This window comes from Limulus polyphemus, unplaced genomic scaffold, assembly GCF_000517525.1.
Source record: "Limulus polyphemus unplaced genomic scaffold, Limulus_polyphemus-2.1.2 Scaffold235, whole genome shotgun sequence".
NCBI classification, from domain to species: Eukaryota; Metazoa; Arthropoda; class Merostomata; order Xiphosura; family Limulidae; genus Limulus; species Limulus polyphemus.
This window is the reverse complement of record NW_013665845.1, coordinates 304,188-314,164: the sequence shown is the minus strand read 5'-3', so window position 1 is coordinate 314,164 and position 9,977 is coordinate 304,188. Positions and strand designations below refer to the sequence as shown.

The following is a 9,977-nucleotide window of genomic DNA, read 5'->3' as shown; positions in this document are numbered from 1 at the left end:
CGATGACAGAAAAAGAGAATGTGTCAAAATACCAAGTGAAATGATTCGTGATGTTTGCAATTCCATTGAAAGCAGCAATTGATACCTCAAAGATAAGGTTTATAGCACAAAAACCTGCAACAATCAATGAGTTTTTTTATGGGGAAGTCTAGTGGTGTAAGGTCTGGTGAACGTGGGGGGAATTCAATGCTACCTCTTCGGTGCTCCATCTTGCTGGAAATAAAACTCCTCATCTCCAAATTGCTCTTGAATGCGTGCCATGACAGATTCCTGCAGCAAGTTCAGATAAACAGTACCAGTGACTGTGTTTTCGAAAAAAATGGACATCTTGAACAGTTTCATCTGCTTTAAACTTATTTCTGATGCGAGTAATGGTGAGTTGCGTAGGTGGATCTGTTTGAAACTCCCTTGTAAACAGTCTTTGCACTTCAGCTACATTCTCGCACTTCCAGTAGCACTTTAGAATAAATTTCCTTTTCTCAAAGCTTAGTCTTGCTTCTTCCATTACTTAAAATCAGTTGCACCTGTAAAGAAAGAAAGAAAGTTTAAGTGAGTTATGGGCTCTAAAAGATTCTTCACTTGTCTTCTTTAACTTATAAAACTTGTATATATCTTAATAAACGTTGTATTTATAATCATTCAAAGTGTGTATAAATTTTTTAGGGACACCTTGTATTTGTCCAACTTACCAATTGATGCAATTCAACTTTTATCCTAGAATTTTAAAGGAACTTATGGATTTTATTTGAGAACGGCTAGCTAATATTTTTTATAGGTCATTGAATAGTGGAAGAATATTAGAAGGCAATCATAGGCCAGTTAGTCTTACATCAGTAGTTGGAAAGGTTTTGGAGAGTGTGATTAAAGATGCATTGTAGAATCACTTAAAGCAGTTTGATATGGTGTCAAAGAGCCAACTTGGTTTCACTAAGGGAAAATCTTCTGACATCTTTGAGGATGTTATTGTAAGAGTTGATGAAGGAAATACTGTGGATTTGGTTTACCTTGATTTTCAGAAAGTGTTTGAATAGATGCCTCACAAAAGACTTGTTACAAAAATTAAATCTGTGGGTATGGGGGAAATGTTATTAAATTGGCTGGAGAGCAGAAAGCAGAGAGTAGTAATAAATGGAGTTAGGGCCAATACGTCGCAGATGATGTTTAACTATCCAAAATGTAAGGAGATGAGATGCCTGTAGGTTTTCACAATTCAAATTATTGTTACAATTTAAATGGGAATACATTAAATACTGTGATTGAAGAAAAAGATCTTGGTATTGTAATCAAAAAGTCTCTTAAGTTAGCTAAACAGTGTATTGTAGCTAGCAATGGGGCTAATAGGATTTTGAATACAAGACAAGGGATATTATTGTTTCACTGTATAAATCACTTGTAAAGCCTCATTTAAAGTATTGTGTACAGTTTTGGGCTCTCTTCCTTAAGTAGGACATTGAATTGTTGGAGAAGGTTCAGAGAAGAGCCACTAGGATAATACCTGAGATGGTGGTATTGTTCTATGAGGAAAGACTAAAATCACTAAACTTGTTTTCTCTGGAGAGGCGAAAGGTCAGAGGGGATTTGATTGAGGTGTTTAAGATTATTAAGAGTATTGATAATATAGATCTATCAAACTCTTTTGTGTTTAGCTGTGAAGACAATAGGACAAGGGGGTCATAAATTCAAATTTTGGCAGTGTGGACAGTTACTTTTTAAACAGGGTGGTTGGCTTTTGGAATGAGCTGCCTTCAAGGGTTGTGGAGGCAAAAAATTTAACTGAGTTCAAGAAAAGATTGGATGAATACATGAGTAGTAAGTAGTGGTTATAGTTGGGAGCTGGAAGGGACAAGGGGGTCATAAATTCAAATTTTGGCAGTGTAGACAGTTACTTTTTAAACAGGGTGGTTGACTTTTGGAATGAGCTGCCTTCAAGGGTTGTGGAGGCAAAAAATTTAACTGAGTTCAAGAAAAGATTGGATGAATACATGAGTAGTAAGTAGTGGTTATAGTTGGGAGCTGGAAGGGACATCCTTGGTGGGCTAATAAACTCCTTTTTGTCCCTTTAAAATTTTATCAAAAATAATAAACATAGTCAAGACAGCTAGACATGCCCATGAGTTTAATGTTATTAGCAAATTACTATGCTCTACTAATATTATTATTATTAATGTTAATAAGAAAAAGCAGATCCAAAGATTGAACCCTAAAGCAATATTAACAACAAGTTTAGTTTGACTGGAATCCATTAATAACAGTCTTTTGTTTCTAAAAGATTAGACAATTTTATGCATAATATAAAAATTTATTTTAATGTAAATGTTAACACTAATAATTTTTTTTATTATGTATTAACTTGTCTAAACTTTTATATAAAGTTTATGTAAACTGGAAATGTTTTTTGCACATTTATGTTAAATTGTTATTAAGAACTTATGAGAAAATTAGATCTGAAATGCTGTTTCTACATGCCTCTGGTTTTGAGTCCAAAATAGACAAATTAAGAAGAATATAAAAAAAAAACAATCTATAGTTTGTGATTTTGATCACAGATTTTAAGCCTATTCATTTTCTAATGCTTTGCCAGCTTTTAATATTTAAACCATAATTTTATCAAGTTGCAAATGCCATTTTACTTAACCATCCATTATACAATTCAGTTAACTAATCTTTTCCCCAATTTTTACCTATATGATTTTCTTATCTTATTCTTAATGTGATATCTTATCAAAGGCTTTTTTTTAATTATCAGTATACTGAGTCCACCTTCTTTATATTGTTAAGCTGCAAAATAACATCATCTAAAAAAAAGATAATAGGTTAGTAAGGTAAGATTTTCCTTTTGAATCCATGTTGGCTTTAGTTTATATCATATTTTGCTAAAAGACTCTTTAAAGGTTCTTTTATCAAACTCTGAACTTTTCCCACTACTGAAGTAAGACTGATCTATAATTTCCATAGTAACTCTTATCACTCTGTTTAAAGATAAAAATAAACTTGGCAATTTTCCAATTCTCAGACACTTACCCACTACCTATTGATCTACCAAAAATAAAGGAGAGACCCTGTCTGGCTCTGGTGCTTTAGTTACATGCATCTGTTTTCAATTTCTCAGTTTTAGTACTTACTACTAAGGAATTAATATCTACATGATTCAGATCAATTTCCGTATTTCCCATATAATGCTGAGGGTCAAGAATATTGCAAACATCTTAAAACAAAAGAGGAAAAATATTTTAAAGCTCAATCATCTCAAAGTAGTCAATAAAAAAAATCTTGCCATCAGCATCCTTTAAGGGCCCAATCTCTGTTTAAACATTTTCTTACATTTAGCATAATTTTAAAGAAACTATCTGTTAATTTTAACATTATCCAATATGAGAAACAATTTAAGTTGCTAATTGTTGAAACAAGTTTTTCAATATGCAAGCTGGATGGAGAAGAAATAAAACTAAGGAATGGTAAATATCTTTGTCTTGCTTTTATATGTAATTGAGCATTATATGAAAACTTTGTTTTCTTCATTCTGTAGTCGGCACTTTTCAATTTCCAAAGTCTTCTGACAGTTGTACTTCTCTTGATCTGCACGTGTGCATACATCAGATCAATCATGCCCCGTCTCCTTGATAAAAACAAAGAAGGGTAAGTAACATAAGACTTACCCGTACTTTCAGGAAAGTGCTTTATTCCATTGAAACAAGATTTTTGTCTGTTAAGCAATTATGTACAGTGTAAATATTATCCCTATGGAAAGTATACAGATTTGCATCAATTCAAACATTAATAAATCCTCTGGTAGGATATTGGAATTGTATGTTACTAATGTTCATTGTCTTGAAACATCTTTTGATTTACTTGCCGAATTTGAATTTTCAGTTGAATCACATGCAAATTATGTTTTCTTTTTTTATAATATTTAATGCATGCATTTTGCATGTTTCATCAGTAAATTCAGCATTTTCATAAAAAAACACAGTAAGCTATTACATATTTCAGGAAAAGACTGTATAATTTTATATTAGAAAATAGAATACACAGTATGCAAGAAATATTTCAGATCATTTCTTAATAATTATGCTAAACATTGTAAAATATCAAAATTATTAGAGGTTAACTGCATTGTCAATAAAACTTTCAATGCTTCTTTAGCTAACATCCCATAGTTATATGAAGTTCTTTAAGAACATTATAGGCAAATTTTGTGTACTTTATAGCAGAACATGTTATTAAACATAATTTTCATTTATCCCACACAATGTTTGTATTGCTAAGTGATTCTTAAGCTGTGTCATTAATGTAAGCATTTCAAGTGAATTGTGTTTTTGTGGGAACTAGGTACTGTAGGTTGAGTACTGTGTATGAAATTCAAGTAAGCAAAGATTTATGTGAGCTGTGTTGTAGTAACTTAATTTATCATAATGAAATCCATTGGATGAAGTTTTGAAAATGGCAGTGCAAATGATGTCTCTAAAACTTTCTGCACTATTAAGTTGATAACTGGACAAACTATTGATAGTGTTATCTGGATTATGTGAAAAGCTACCACTGTAATTTGGTTTATCAAGCACATGTAGTACTTTTAGCTGTTTGAAACTTATCCTTTTTAAATTCTGTTATTGTGTGTTTCCAAATAATGTATACATAATCTGGCCATCTGAAAAAATTATTAAAGTTATTAAATACATGTTGTAGGTCATTTATTGTTAATTTCAGCCTGAAGAAGAGATTATTGAGCTTGGCTGGAAATTAGCTCTTTATTTACAAATTAATTCTTAAGAAATTACATATAAGGTTACAGGTTTGACACTTTTGAGGAAATTAGGTAGAGTGAGTTCTTCTCATATTTTAGGTGTACTTTGTCATACATCCTGAAAACCTTCAAACCTGTATGTCAATACCATTTGTATTTTGACTTGAAAGAAAGACTTGTAAGGAATTTAAGTCTAATTATGAAAATAAAAACCCAATATAGAATGACCCACATGTGAAATACTTAACAATGATTAGTGCAGTGAACTAAGTTAAAATGGTTTCAATTTTTGAAATAATATCTTGTTTACATTAAACTAGTGGTACATCAATTTTAGACACTTTAGCAAAATTCTTTAGGTTTTATATTAATAACTTTCATAAACAGACATACTCAAACCTTTATTATAACTATGAAGTTTTATACTAGAATCATTTACAGATAACCTTATCAAGGTTTTAATGACTCAAGCATATAACATTTTTAGTAACTGACTTTAAAACAAGTTATCAAACATTAGGCAGGTACTTGAAAGAATGTTTTTTGTTTTACAATTATTGATGAAAATCTTAAACAATTCATACAGTTGATTAGCATTCAATAACTGTTATTTTACCTTATTTAGGTAGTAAATCCTTGTTATTAAGGTAAAATTTTCAAATTACCTAATAAGGCCTATCCTCAAATATACCTTACATGTTCTGATAGGAATGCCCTTCAACTAAGGAACTTCTTCCCCAATAAAGGACAAAATCAATTAAATACACTGGTCCTTTGTCGTTTATAAAAATAATGTTGCATGCAGGATTATTGTATAGGTTTTTCCATTGTTTAAACTTGTTATAATTTGGAAGTGAAGAAATATCATATTTGAGAGCTTTTACTTTGTTATTTCAGTTTTCTTGGGATCTTCTGGAAATGTGCTAGAATAGGTGAGTTTTACAAAAAAAAATAAGTAACTTGTATGCTTCGAACTTTAATTGTAATAGTATTGAAGAATATGTGTGTAAAATACAAAGTAAAAGTGTAACAGTTTTCACATTAAAGAATATATACTAATGTTACATCACTGTTTATGCTTTGTGCCTTTCTCATGAAGTTCAAATTATTCATTCACATGAGACTAGATGGGTATGTATTCCTCTCAGTCAGTTATGCTATAGGTGATCCTTTAAGATATGTTATAATGATTTTGTTGTGGCTAGCTATTTTGGAAACAACTGGTATGACCTTCAAAGGTAAACTGATCATTCACACAATGTAAAAAATGTCAATGACAGCCAAGTATAGGAAAAATTCAGTGGCTTTTCTAATTAACTAGTTTCCTGAGATGCATCCATTGAAGGTTCATACCATTACATGGATGTGAGAAGCTGTGGTTCAAGCCAGTGGTGTGAAGTGCTGGCACAGAGATATAATAAAGAAGCCAACATCTATATGTGGGAAACCTGCAGTATATGACCTATATCCTATTCCGTGAGGAATATGAAACAGGGTCTAGCCAACAGGCTATGTGAATAACTTATTTTGAAAAGTTAGTCAACAACTGGTCTTGCCAGAAGCAGCAGTTACCATAGTGACATGCGAGAAAAATTCAGCTAGACCAGAACTGCTACATTGGATGCCTAGCTATCTTTATTGTGGTCAGTAACTTGAATGCCAAAAGAACTTCATATCTAAGTACTAAAATTCCTTAATCACTAGCACAACTCAGATTGGCCAGGCATCCTGAAAGAGCTAGGGCCAGACTATGGTTGACTATTACCTTGGTATGGGAAATAAAAGCTATAAGGAAAGGGAAATTATCCATGTGGAAGACTGAGCCACAAAAATGTGTCTAGTTAGCCTAATGTGCTTCAGAAGGGGTCATTCAAAAGAGTGTAATATCATGCACTAAAGCCACAATGATTTGTTCAACACAGTAGTACACTTAGCACCACTAAACACATCAACAAACTATATTTCATACTCCATTTCGAAGCTCACCATAACTATGGGTTTGGATTCTTAGGAACTGTAAGAAATCCTACACGATTTATGGTTAATTAAGTACTTTAGTAGTACACTCTATGAACAGTTCTTGTTATACGTAATGATGAAGTCGGTAGTTTCTATCCTGGAGCTGACTGTCAGATTTAGTTAGGGAATGACTTGGTTGTGGGCTGACTCTTCGCCACCATATATGTAAGTTATTAGGGGCTGCATAATACAAGTTACCTATTCCAAATGTTTTAGGGACATGCATGCATCTTCCTTTCTCACATTTGTTTCACACCTTGAATGGTTTACTTGTCTGTATTCTGGAATTATAGTTTCCATCTATCCAGAGGTAAGTCAATGTAAAATAGAGCTCATACTTTAAGAACTACAAAATAAAATTGATTGTCTGACATATGCTTTTTTTCAAAATATTTAATTGTTTCCATACTTATGTCTAAGAAAGACTATCTGTAGAGGTTGTTCTGATTTTGCTGGTGTACTTAAGTCATTGCACCTTGGTAAAGGAGGATTTTTCTTCTGCTAGGCATTTGATGAAGTTCATTGATCCAGAGGCTAGGAATTTTGAAGCTTTTGATTCTAAAAATCTTAATTTTACAAATTTAAGATAAAACAAAAAAATTAATAGTTTTGTTGCTGAATGTTAAGTTTTGCATTGACACTGATTTCAAGTAAAAGCTATTACAAGTGAAAGTTCATAAAAGTACTCTGAGACATATTAGGTTAGAAAAAGTTACATAATGATAAAATTCACAAACTTTCCTAGAATCTACATATATTTAAAGTGTTTCATTTTTGGTTAGGTAATTATCCTTAACTTATGATCAAAGCCTGCTACCTCCACAGATCAGAACTAAAAACTAATCCAGTAAATAATGTAGCTAGTTTAGTATACTGGTCTAAATAGAAGCATAAAATATTATTTAACAATAATTTATGATGGTTAGAGGGCATTGATTCATCAGTCAGGGAGCCACACTTTTGTTTTATTTTGAGCTGTAATTCTAATACCTACTTGCAAGATTCTGTCAACTTAAGATATTTAGGTTAGATCTAAATCCATGTACTAAACTAATAAAAAATAATCCTCATAATAAAACATAAGTAGTGTTGTTTGTTATGAATTTTGCTCAAAGCTACTCGAGGGCTATCTGCACTAGCCATCCTTAATTTAGCAGTGTAAGACGAGAGGGAAGGCAGCTAGTCATCACCGCCAACTCTTGGGCTACTCTTTTACCAATGTCACATTATAACACTCCCATGGCTGAGAGGGTGAGGATGTTTAGTGTAACGTAGATTTGAACCCATGAGTTAAACGCCCTAACCACCTGGCCCTGCCGGGCCTTATAATTAGTGAATAATAACAATAAATACATTGTATATATTAAACATTTAACCTCTGCTGTTAATGAAAATGTTAACAAAAATATAACTTTATTCACAAAGACACATGAACTAGTTATTTGCTTCATGTATTTTCATTGATTCCCTATCCTTTACAAAGCACATTTAACATTATTGGTAGTACTTGTATTGGTAACTTTCAAAGCTCTTATACATATTAGTTTTCAAAAATACAAGTAATTAAATTACTGTAAATGTCTGTATTCTAGATTCTGTAAATTGACAGCAATAAAGTTTATTAACAAAATTGGGACCTTCCACAATTATAAAAATAGATTTGATTTTTATGACTATACTATAAAAAGTTTATTTTTGTATAACTGTATTATAAATGTTTGTAATATTCATCATCACAGTAAAATAGTTACAAACTGATGGTATATTTTTCTGGCAGAAACGTAGAATGCACACAAAATACTCCGTTTTCCATTTGTTCATTTACTTCAGGCTTAAATATTCTGGAATAGTGCCTTTTATCATGATACAAAAATGCATTTTTTGCTAAAGATTCATGAATATAGTGCTGTTTTTCTTGTTTATTATTAAAGTGACATGTTTTATAATTTATATATTTTATTTCTCACAGGAGAAAGAAAAAGTCCATGGGTGGCAGCCTGCTGTATTGCTATGGCTTTTAGTACATTATTTTGGTAGGATGTGCCTGCAATGATTCAGAAACATGGATCATTCCATGTGTAGTATATCTAAACAAAATCAACATTTAGAGGAGTAATACTTCTTTAATTGTTTAAAACATTTTATGCTTAACTAATCAGCAGAAAATACATGAAAACATCTGATTCATGTGTTACTTTCTACAGGGAATATTTCTTTTTTTACCAGTAATATTTAACACACTGTAAACATCTCACTATTGCAGTATGAAGTTATCTGTATTAATATCACTTCTGAAACTATGCTATTCAAGAATTTCATCTTCACTGTAATGTCATTCTGTTGTACAAATATACATGTAAGTTTATTTGCATAAATAAAGGTATTCATAAAATATTCAGTGTTCCTCCAGACTTTGCCTAATCTGTACCAAGAACATTCACTGTAACTGATTTTATCAAATAAAAAATGAATTATTTTTCATAAAACTTTTCTGTAGTAAAATTATATGTCTCTTAAATTGTGCTTTATTTCATTATTAAAGAAAAGGAAAAATCCCCATGTTTACTGTTAAACATATATGTGTTATTAGACAATATTCATGGAAACACTGCTTTAAGAAAATAAGTTTTCATTTTACCTACCTTTCACATAAATGTGATGGAGAGACCATTTCCTACTGTAAAGTTAAGCATGTAGTTCTAAAGGCTATTGAATGATTTAATATGTAAAATACTTATTGAGTGACTAGAACATTATTTGCAAATTTTTACATTAAATAAATTTACCAAATAGAACATGGTACATTTCTGAGGGTATGTCAGACATCCTAGCAAATTGAACATGAAAAAGTTGAAAGTTAATAAAGGATGTTATGATGATGTTTGAAATATGCTAATTTTAATGAAACTCTTCTCAAAATACCTTTTTAAGTATGTTACCTAGAACTGACAACATCTTTAGAATATTTTACCCAAGATTTCCTAATTAATATTTGTTGAAATCCCAGTTATAACGCTCTTTTTAACCTCCCTTAACGTGGCAAAAATGAGTCAACTGAATTTCAGACTGTAATTCTACTGTACATTGGGAAAGGTTACTGAAAATATTTTTTGAACTATTAAGTTCATACATAAATATTTGTATTTAAAAAAAATTGAAATTATGCATATTAAGTAGTTTAAAATGGACAAAACAATGTTTATTAATATCTTCA

General features: G+C 31.2%; 1 long non-coding RNA gene across 1 annotated transcript; it reads left to right on the top strand.

Moving 5' to 3' along the window:
- The first annotated feature begins 3,532 nt into the window (after window positions 1-3,532).
- On the top strand, window positions 3,533-5,677 carry LOC111085096. The gene is made up of 2 exons (XR_002609954.1): window positions 3,533-3,636; window positions 5,642-5,677. It is a non-coding gene; the product is annotated as an uncharacterized LOC111085096 (long non-coding RNA).
- The last annotated feature ends 4,300 nt before the right edge of the window (window positions 5,678-9,977 follow it).